Here is an 11,765-nt window from a genome sequence, read left to right as displayed (position 1 = left end):
GCCTGTGGATGCCTGGGGGCACTCTCGGATGGCGAAGAGGACGTACAGCAGGAGGAGGTCCCAGTTCCTCCCTTCCTCATCTACCCGGCGCAACATCTGCTTTAAGGTCCGGTTGAACCGTTCGACCAGCCCATCTGTTTGTGGGTGGTAGACAGACGCCTTTAGGTGTTTCACCTGCAACAGCCGACACAGATCAGACATAAGCTTTGACACAAACGGGGTACCTTGGTCAGTTGGATGTCTTTTGGGATCCCGACACGGCTGAACAGGAGCACCAGTTCTTTAGCAATGTTCCGGGAGATGGCTTTACACAGTGGTACCGCCTCGGGGTACCTGGTGGCATAGTCCACGATTACCAATATATACTCGTGACCTCGGGCCGATTTTAGGAGCGGTCTGACGAGGTCCGTGCCGATCCTCTTGAAGGGGACGCATATGATGGGAAGCGGAATGAGGGGCGCCGACGGCAGCTTCCTTGGGGCCGTGCGTTGGCACTAAGAGCATTGTTGGCAGAAGCCCCGGGCGTCCATGCCTGGCCAGACAAAGCGGTCCTTCAGCTTCTCCAGGGTGTTTCTTGCCCCCAGGTGGCCCCCGAGTGGATCGGCATGGGCCAGGTGCATCAGGGCCTGCGTTCTGGCTTTGGGGATGACCAAGAGTTCCACGGGTTCCCCTCTGCGGTTGGTCACTATCCACCGGTATAGTAAGCCTCCTTTGACCAGAAAGTAGGAGGAGGGGAGTCTCTGGTTCGGGCTTTGGTCGACCCCCTTGATTTGATGCACCTGGGCCCAACAATACTTCAGGCGGCTGTCCTCTTTCTGCTCTTGGCCGAAGTTCCCCTGCCGGTTTACCTGCTGGAACACAGACAAGAGTGGGTTAGAGTGTGTGTGCAGCTTACCTTCTGTCCCGGTGTCCACCTCGCCTTGGGCCATGTAGGCCTGCCGCACTCGTGCTTCCTTTGTTTGCTGGGGCAGTTTTGGCAGGTCCAGCGTGGGGAGGACACACCCTGCTCGCCAGGTTTTCTGGGTCTTCTTCAGTGTCCCCTGGTCTGCCTCGGTCGGGCTGGGCTCGTCCTTGGGTGTCCCATAGTCCGGGCGGCCTTGGTGGTGCTGTCCCTCTCCGCCGAGCGCCAGGGTGGTCAGGGTGTGTTCCAGGGTGGTCAGTAGTTCCCTGGGTGTCCCGGGGGCTTGCATCCCCACGGCCTGGCATTCTGTGGGTGGCAAAGTCCTCAGGAACCGGTCCATGGCCACCCTCTCTACAACCTCGGTGGCAGAGTGCAGGTCTGGCTGGAGCCACCTCTTGGTGAGGCACAGGAGAGTGTCCATCTGTCCACGCGGCTTGGCTCCTGGCCTGTAGCCAACTCTGTCACCGCCTGGAGGGGGTTCCGCCCACACCATGCCAGGATCTCTCTCTTTACCTCTGCGTAGTCCCCTGCTGCCTCCGGAGCGAGGGCATAGTAAGCTGCGCGCGTCTCTCCGGAAAGCAGCGGGCCGAGGATGCGCAGCCTCTCTTCGATACCCCAGCACTCCTGGTGCACGACCTGTTCGAAGGCTTCCAGGTAGGCCTCGATATCGTCCTCTGGGGACAAGTGGGGAAGCAGGTCCTGGGCTTCTCGGCTGGGATCAGGGTGAGGAGGGGCGGTCACAGAGGTCGTGGCTTTCAGGGCCAGCAGCTCCCAGGATGCGACCTGTAGGCTCTCGGCGAGCTGCTGTGCTATGGTCTGCTGCTGGAGGCTGGCCTCCATCAGTTGCTGCAGCAGGGACTCCATCTATGGAAAGGGAATTTTTTACTCATTTATTTATTTATTTTTTATATAGGGGCGGGTCTGTGCTTATGCCCGCATCCTCCACCAGTGTGGGGAATTTAGTCAGCAATGGGCAGAACACAGACACACATCAGGCTACTTTGGGTGAACACATGGGGAATTTTATTTACAAAAGTCCGTGAGAGTGTGTGTGTATGCGTGTGTGTGTGCACAAGAGATTGTGACCATGAGATTAAGTGTTCAGTCGTCGGGGCTGCCGGCGTTATGCTGGGGTTTTCCCGAGTGGCGGGGATCCTTTTTTTCCGTCAGGCAGCGCCGCGGGTGCAGTCAGGGGGCGGAGTCTCCGATCGCATCGGTCTCATCTGAAAAAAACACAACACGGATTAGTACATGTGCCCGGAGAGCCTTCTCTCCCTTGCGAGTGGAGTATCGGCCATTTTATACTCTCCCATCGCCTGCTGGATGGTGGAATTTTCCCGTGCTGCCCGCCATTCAGCAGCCGTGTGTGTGTCGGCGACCCTGCCTCACCGCCATGCGTTCTCTGGCTGTCCAAAACATTGGTGGTGCTGAAGCGGAGCTGTCGCTTCAGCACCACAGCGGCAGTCGCGGGAGGAGCGATCTCTGTTTCTTGTGCGTCGGCACACTGCACACATACAACTGCACTGTTTGAGCATGTAGTATTGTGTAGTAGTTTCTTCCTTATATATTTCTTTCTCTCTCTCTCTCTCTCTCTCTCTCTCTCTCGCTCTCTCAGGTACTGGCCTGAACACTGGAATTGGTGTTTCCATCTTCATATTGTTCATCATTGGCGGCGTGAGATGGTGGATACAGTGTTACAGGTTTGTGCTACACAACAACCCCCCGCCCCCCATACACAAACACCCACACACACACACACACACACACACACACACACACACACATACTACCTGTTAGGAGGAGACAGGAAGTCACAGACAGAAGTGGTAAGGAGTCGTTCAGGACAGGCTGTCGTTCAGGACAATCAGCGGGAAACAGCTGTGTGACTCACTTTAGTCACTTTAGTGTTACACTGGATGTACAGTATATTATTAACTAATTCTCTAGCATTTAGTACTTCCTGTTTATGCATTTATAGAAGTGTTACATTCTTATTTACTGGATTAGCAAGCTAGCATCCCAAAGTCCAGGCTGTATGTTAGATAAGCAGTTCCTCTCTAGCTCACAAGATTATTTTAATCACCAAAAAATCATAACGACCTTCTGTATACACTTTTACAAGTCTATTTTAAATCTTACTGGCTAACATTCTTTTAAAAATGTATTGCATTCTTTAGACACACACACATATTCATAAATTAAAAAAAATAGGTAGGATATATTTAACCAAAATCAACAGTCGCATTTCACATTAACATTATCATTAATATTAACATAAACATAACTCTGAGCCTAGGTACATTTTAAAACTTACACACGTCATGCAAATTTATTCACCTTTTTAACTGCCACAGAGAATTGTGAGAATTGTGAGGCACCCAGAATGCCAGCAAGGAAGGAAGGGTATATTCGACACATCAAGACACACACCTGAGACTTTGGGACAGTAATCAGCTAATGCTATTTTTTAAATGTACTTTTTAAATTGAATTTACTTATATTATAAGCTTGCTTTATTTCTTTTAGTGAAATGTTTAGTGAAATGTACTTGTTAGCAGAGATGGTCAGTAAGAGTGTCTTTGTGCAACAGAGGCAGTTGGATGTTGCAAATGTTAGCTAGCGATAACTAGCAAGCTAGCATAGTGTCACTCTTTTATACACCTCATTGTTCAGTTTATTATCTAAAAAAACCTCTTAGACAACTCTTATCTGAAATTAACAAGACAGAAATTTTCATAACAGTGCTAGTAATCCTAATACTACTACTACTACTACTACTACTACTAATATTAATAATGCCGGGTGTCTCTGGATGTCTCGAAAGGTCACACATATATAATGAATATACAATGACATCTATACCGATCAGCCTTTCAGCTAGTTTGCTAATATTTTCAGATATTATCACAGCATTATTTTACTACGTTGCTTAAGCAGTCAGCTGTTATGCTGACTTACTTCTGAATGGGACACTACTGTTATATCACTGTAGAAAATGTTGTGTTAATTATTAATGAATGAATCGTGTGATATTAGTGTATTTATTGTTGTCTTTGAATGACATTGCCCAGTATGTGAGTGGATTTACAGCCAGAATATACATTTCAGCCTGACATATTGTCGTTCCATCAAACTGTCAGATGGTGGCGCTGGACTTAACACCGCTTCTCACTCAGCCGATATCACACAACAAACATGCGCTTAAGCTCAAAATCAGAATCGAGCGGAACCGAGACACGCCTCTGTTCTAGATAAACTCCGCCCCTGCATGCGTAACTCTCACCTAACTTCTGAATAGTGCTGAAGTCAGTAGTTACGTCTGAGGTCTGAATACTGATGTGTGGAATTTCAGTGTTTAAGAGATGAACTCTTATATAATCTGATTGTATAACTGTTGACGTTATATTATTGACAATGTTTATTTATATTAATATCCACTTCTATATATAAAACTAATATAACTAGTAATGTTCATGCCAGTTCTATATTATTATTATTATTATTATTATTATTATTATTATTTTAGTAGTAGTAGTACAGTCCTTGCGTGAAGTGAGTACTTGTGTCTGATTTTGGCTTTTTTCCGATCAGATGGAAAATTATATGGACTGTCGTTTTGATCTTTTGTAGAATTCGATCATCCGGTCAATTATTTATCTTAGTTCCTCGTTCATGTTTTAAGGCTAAAGGTGACCAGGCTTTCTCGGTGGCTGCTCCTAGGCTTTGGAATACCTTGCACTGGGTTTTTACTGATAATAATCTAATTTTAATAATGTTTTGTGATTATGTGTGATTTATTGTTCTGCTTTGCATAAACACAGCCAATAAAGTGTGTAACACTGTGTGTGTGTATGTGTGTGTGTAGGTTATTTTTATTGCCTGTTCTGTAAACACTGATTTATATATAGATACACAAAAAAATGCAAAATTCCAGATTTACTCTCCTTTTAGTGTTATAATACGCTCCGCTCTTCTGCGAAGGCGTTCCACTAGATTTTGGGCCGTGGCTGTGGGGATTTGTGTTCATTCAGCTACAAGAGCGTTAGTGAGGATGAGATCAGGTGCTGATGTTGATGTGAGGAGACACCAGTTCCTGTTCATCCCAAAGGTGTTCAGTGGGGTTGAGGTCAGGGTTCTGTTCAGGACACTCGAGTTCTTCTACCTTATTCCAACCTTCACACACCAAGTCTTCATGGAGCTCACTTTGTGCACTTTGTGTCATGCTGGAACAGTGTTTGGGATTCTTAGTTCCAGTGAAGGGAAACTGTAAAGCTACAGAGTACAGAGACATTCTATATCTGGATTTTTTTGTCCCTTTGCGCTGCATTTAAATGTATGAAATGGGCTAAAGAATTATTATTATTGTTGTTATTGTTGTGGAATAAAGCTGTGTGATTATTTATTCAATTCAATTCAATTCAATTTTATTTGTATAGCGCTTTTTACAATAGACATTGTCTCAAAGCAGCTTTACAGAAATATCAAACACGGTATACAGATATTAAAGGTGCGAATTTATCCCAACTGAGCAAGCCACTGAGTGGCGACGGTGGCAAGGAAAAACTCCCTAAGATGTTTTAAGAGGAAGAAACCTTGAGAGGAACCAGACTCAGAAGGGAACCCATCCTCATCTGGGTAACAACAGATAATGTGAAAAAGTTAATTACTGACTTATATGAAGTCAGTATGGCCTTAGGAGCAGCCGTAGTCCCAGCAGTCTGGAATTGGAGAAGATTTGAGCTCCATCCAGAGGCAGAAAGGATCTGGATCTCTAGTATCTCCATAAAATCGTGTGTGGCTTGGCAGAAGGAGAGAGGGAGAGAAAAGATTATTAGGACTGGGAATTAGTATAATAGAAAGTCTAGTCAGGGTAGGCTTGAGTAAACAAATACGTTTTAAGCCTAGACTTAAACACTGAGACTGTGTCTGAGTCCCGAACACTAATAGGAAGACTGTTACACAACAGTGGGGCTCTATAAGCGACAGCTCTCCCCCCTGCTGTAGCCTTCAGTATTCGAGGTAGCCTTCACTTATTTAACTTCAGATTGTAACAATACAAAATGTGTGAGAGTCCAAAAGGGCTGAATATGGTGTGTGTGTGTGTGTGTGTGTGTGTGTGAGAATCCATCTATACACACATACACACACTTCAGTATATGGCCAAAAGTATGTGGACACCTGACCATCACGCTCATATATGGTTCTTCCCCAAACTGTTACCACATGCTGTATCATTACAGTTTCCCTTCAGTGGAACTAACAGGCTCAAACCTGTTCAGCATGACAATGCTCTTGTGCACAAAGTGAGCTCCATAAAGACATGGCTTTCCAAGGCCGATGTGGAAGAACTGGAGTGGTTTGCACAGAGCCCTGACCTGGGGCAAATCCCCTCAGCCATGCTCAATAATCTAGTGGAAAGCCTTTCCAGAAAAGTGGAGATTATTATAAGAGCAAAGAGAGGACCAATTCCACGTTAATGCTCATTGATTTACAACTCATTTCTCTTTGATGGATAAATTTATTCGCTTTATTGGATAATATATTATGCAATAGCATATTATCTTCATCAAAAATGAACAAAATGAGTCATTTAAGTGGTTTTATTTTACATTTGACTGCATTCTTTTCAATTTCTGAATGTTACTTAAGCTGTTAGACACCAAACTAACTTTTACTTAAAATTTTTTAAAATTTATTATTATTTTATTAATTTCTTGTCTTTTGTTATTATTTTATTAGTTTATCTTAAATAATTGCTTGATGACTTTATACAATGTTTCATAAGAAGTTATTAATGGCTTAGCGCCATAGTTTTGATGTAAAATGTCATGTCACAGCATGACATTTTACAGACTACAGTTCCCATCCTGCACTGTGGCCTACAAACATGGCTGCCATGGACTACACTTCCCACACACACACATGTTCACCTTCTCCGGACCACTAGTCAGACACACCTGTTCCCAATCACACTCACAATCATGCCACACTTTAAAAGAGACTGCTCATTCACAATGTGTTTGTGAAGTAATATGCGCAGTTGCCATTGTCTCTGTCATTTACCAAGCGGTTACCTTGTTCCTCATATTTACTCATGGTTTTTGATCTTGTTTCTGGTTACTCGTCTTTGATTTTTGCCTTGCCTCGTTTATGCCTGTATGTTGATCGCCTGACCCCTTGCCTGTTATTTCGACCACGCCTCTGTCTTACGATTTGGATTTATCTGCATATCTCTCTTCAATAAAGTTCTTAACTACAATTGCATCTATCCTTAACCTCATACCGTGACATAATTTTTTATATAAACATTTAACTTTTGAAATAAAAGTCTTCACAACAACATTAGCGTGTTCTGTTATGAGTAAATAAACTGTGTCAAAGTGATACGATATTAAACTTTTTAAATAATATGTAGATGTGGTTCTCCATGCACATATCTTACACCGTATATGATGTGGGTGGGAGGCGGTGTGGCCCACATCAATATTTTATCAGGGGCCCAGAACTCCTGAGCTACGGCCCTGTTACCGCCTGTAAACTGTTCATGTCTTAAGGACTGTTCCACAGTTGCATGTGCAATAATTGTTTATGGTTAATTGAAAAACATTGTTTAAACCCTTTCCAGTAAAGATCTGTAAGCCCAAGAGGTTTAAGGCAGTGCTGGAAAATAATGGTAGCCGCAAAAAATATTGACACTTTGGGCCCAATTTGGACATTTTCACTTAGGGGTATACTCACTTTCGTTGCCAGCGGTTTAGACATTAATGGGTCTTGATAATCTTTTTATAGCCTAGGCCATCTTTATGTAGAGAAACAATTCTTTTTTTCAGATCCTCAGAGAGTTCTTTGCCATGAGGTGCCATGTTGAACTTCCAGTGACCAGTATGAGGGAGTGTGAGAGCAATGACACCAAATTTAACACACCTGCTCCCCATTCACACCTGAGACATTGTAACACTAACAAGTCACATGACACCAGGGAGGGAAAATGGCTAATTGGGGCCAATTTGGACATTTTCACTTAGGGGTGTACTCACTTTCGTTGCCAGCAGTTTAGACATTAATGGCTGTGTGTTGAGTTATTTTGAGGGGACAGCAAATTTACACTGTTACACAAGCTGTACACTCACTACTTTACATTGTAGCAAAGTGTCATTTCTTCACTGTGGTCACATGAAAAGATATAATCAAATATTTGCAAAAATGTGAGGGGTGTACTCACTTTGGTGAGATACTGTGTATATATATAAACATTGTCATTTCATTTTCTTTTCTTTTCTTTTTTTTTTTTACTTTTTGTTTAACTGTGACTTTATACAGAACAGTAAATTTGCTTTTTTACACTGTACTGTTGTTCCAAAATGAAGGCTGAACTTGTTTGTGCCTGACTTATAGCTTTTGTCCACTTTGGCTTTAAACACCTGTAGAGTGAACACATTTCAGGTAACAGTTCCAGTCTGTTAAAGTTAAACAGACTGGGTATCTACCACGGGTAAAATGTCATTTTTCCATTCTTTGAGATGGAAAAAGAAGAACAAGGTGAAGCTGAGAGTTGATGAGGAAGTGCAGGCCATCTGTGTGGAAAGTTTAGAGAGTTGGAAAAACATCAGTGAAGCTGCAGCACCTCAGTCTCTGGAATTCAGAGGAGAGGCTGGAGAATGAGGAGCTACACCCTCAAAGAAAGAGCCTGAAGGACTTGAACTTCCTCAGCGTTCTCGGAAGGGGTGGATTCGGCAAGGTCATCCGAACTCAGAAGCACGGATGAGGTGTACGTGCTGAAGGTTATGAAGAAAGACAGGATTCTGGCATGTGATATCGCGGACCGCACGCTTACGGAGAGATGCATCCTGGTACAGTCCAGCAAACACCCCTACCTGACACACCTTTTCTGCTGCTTCCAGACCCACGATTATTTGTGCTGCAGTATGGAATATGTGAATGGAGGGGATCTTTCATACCACATAACACGCTCAGGTGGGTTTGACGAACCCCGCTCCCAATTCTATGCTGCCGAGATTGCCTGTGCTCTCATGTTCCTACACCACAACGGGACCATTCACAGGGATCTCAAACCGAGAACATCCTCGTAGATGCAAATGGCCACTGCAAGCTTGCAGACTTTGCCTTGTGCATAGAGAGCTTTCAAGATGTCAAGATGACATTCAGTGGCACACCCAAGTACATGGCGTCTGAGATGATCCAGGGATTAAAATGCAGCACATCAGTGGATTGGTGGGCCCTGGGTGTTATCCTGTTCGAGATGATGATGGGCTACAGGCCGTTTGACGATGGAAACCAGCGGAAGCTGTTTGATTCCATCGTCAAGGATAAACTGAAGTACCCATCAATTCTCAGCAAAAATGCAGTCAGCATCCTCATAGGCTTCCTGAAGAAGAACCCCAAGACTCGGCTCGGCCGTGTGAAGTTCCGCCGGGGCCGGGAGGAAGCCATCAAAGGCCATCCTTACTTTGGAACAAAAACATGTATTAACGAATATCAAGTGTGTAGCAGTGTTCTCAGTACGGATCCAGGTCTCAGTCAGAGCCAGCACACTGAGGTTGGAGTGGGTTGCAAAGGCAGGAATGAAATTTGATTATATACACTGAGTATTGAGTATATACACTAGACCAGGTGATGTTAATTGCTGGACCCATAAATGTATTTCAGTGGACCGAACAGAATACTATGGTGCTTGAAAGTTTGTGAACCCTTTAGAATTTTCCATATATAATTAATATAATTTTCCATATATATCTGCATAAATATAAAACATCATCAGATTTTCACACAAGTCCCACACACTCGGACTCAGAGGGTTTACTCATGGATGGAAACACTTACCCACTCTCTCTCTCTCTCTCTCTCTCTCTCTCTTTCTCTCTCTCTCTCACACACACACACACACACACACGCACACACCCTGGTCACACCCTTGTTTTAGTTATTCTGAGTAGTCTACTTCAGCAGCTCGTTTCTGTGAAATATGAAAAAGTACTAAAGAGGACGGAGAACTGCGGTTCTGTTTGTGCTTCAGGCAGCAGAACATTTCACCAAAAATAAAACCAAGATTGTCACGGTTTCCCTTTTAAGCAGCGCGCTGGAGAGCATGTGGGCGCGCGTGCACGAGCAAGGTGCGCGAGCACCTGCTTTTCGTATGTTGACAATCGTGACATTGTGTACATTGGACACGTGCTTTTATTATGTTTCTGTTATGTCTCCTCCCTGTTCTGTCATTGGCTGTTATTTCACGTGTGTCTAGATTGGTGTCAGCCGTCAGCAATTGACGCTGATTATGTTTGTATATATACAGCGCGTCTCCCAGCACACGGCGCGGAATATTAGAATAGATTAGATAAGAGAAGGTACTTACATTAGATTAGATTAGATTAGATTAGATTTGATTAGATTAGATTAGATTAGATTAGATTAGTTTAGATTCCATACGATAGTTAACCACAGTCATAGTCTTAGTTATTGTCCTTGTCATGTTCCATGTTTAGAATAGTGCACTTAGTCCACACTGGTTCCTCGTTATAGTTTATGTTTCTTGTTTTGTATATCAACCCTGTATTCCGTGACCGCGACCTTGATTCATGCTTTGCCCCATGTATGCCTGTTTGCCAATCACCTGACCTTTGCATGTTTGTGGATTATGTTTCTGGATTACGTATTTGGATTTACCTGCCTGTGTCTCACATTAAATAACTGTTAAACTGCATTTGCATCCGTCCCTATCTTTGTTACGTCACAAGACGTGACAAAGATTAACAAGAACCCTCCAACATGCAATAAAGAGCTGAATAGTTTTATATGATGTGCGTTTGCATAGACATAAAGTAAGTGTTTAATGATGTGTAATCCAGTTTATCAGATTTAATCTGAATCGAGATGAGGTGATTATTTATAACACTGATTATATATAAAACACTGATTATTTATAACAGTAATATGGAAGTGAATTAAAATCTTCATGACTGAGTTACAGCACCACTGTAATATAAGGTAATGTAATATAATCTTTAAAAAATAGCTTTAATTTCCTGATATTTACATCTAGATGTGTTAGAAGACAGAAGAACAACCAATTTTTATGTGAGCAAAAGTATAGGAACAGAAAAGTCTTGAAGTAAATGAAAGTAAATAACACTTTATATTTGACTGCGACTCACTGACACTAAACTGTTGGTTCCTTCTTCTGTGAAGCTTTTCCAGGTTTTTACTGCAGCTTCTTTCAGGTGTTTGTTTCGGGGGGTTTCTCCCTTCAGTCTCCTCTTCAGGAGGTGAAATGCTGCTCAGTTGGGTGAAGGTCTGGTGATTGACTTGGCCAGTCTAAAACCTTCCACTTTCCCAATGATGAAGTCCTGTGTTGAGGTGGAAGTGTGTTTTGGATCGTTGTCTTGCTGCATGATGAAGTTCCTCCTGATTCATTTGGATGCATTTTTCTGTAAATCTACAGACAGAATGTTCCTGTAAACTTCTGAATTCATTCTGCTGCTACCATCATGAGTTCCATCATCAATAAAGATTAGTGAGAATGTTCCAGAAGCAGCCATGCAAGCCCAAGCCATGACACTACCTCCACCATGTTTCACAGATGAGCTTGTATGTTCTTGATCATGAGCAGATCCTTTCTTTCTCCACACTTTGGACTTTCCATCACTTTGGTAGTGGTTCATCTTGGTTCCAGAACTTTTATGGCTCATCTCTGTATTTCTTTGTGAATTACAATCTGGTTTTAAAATCTGATCTATGTTCTCGTCTTCATCTTTTGATCTCAAACCCAAATGTCTTCAGTGTATAGCAAAACAATAGACTTGGCCCGTACTTTCAGATGGGATTGTATATAAATGTAATCAACCATTTT

The 11,765-nt window shown here is 43.2% G+C and overlaps 1 pseudogene; it reads left to right on the top strand.

Annotated features, from left to right (window-relative positions):
• The first annotated feature begins 3,461 nt into the window (after nucleotides 1-3,461).
• Nucleotides 3,462-9,604, top strand: LOC128622687 (protein kinase C epsilon type-like; annotated as a pseudogene).
• Nucleotides 9,605-11,765: the final 2,161 nt, after the last annotated feature.

Source organism: Ictalurus furcatus, chromosome 18 (genome assembly GCF_023375685.1).
Source record: "Ictalurus furcatus strain D&B chromosome 18, Billie_1.0, whole genome shotgun sequence".
NCBI lineage: Eukaryota > Metazoa > Chordata > Actinopteri > Siluriformes > Ictaluridae > Ictalurus > Ictalurus furcatus.
This window is presented reverse-complemented; position numbering and strand designations above follow the sequence as displayed.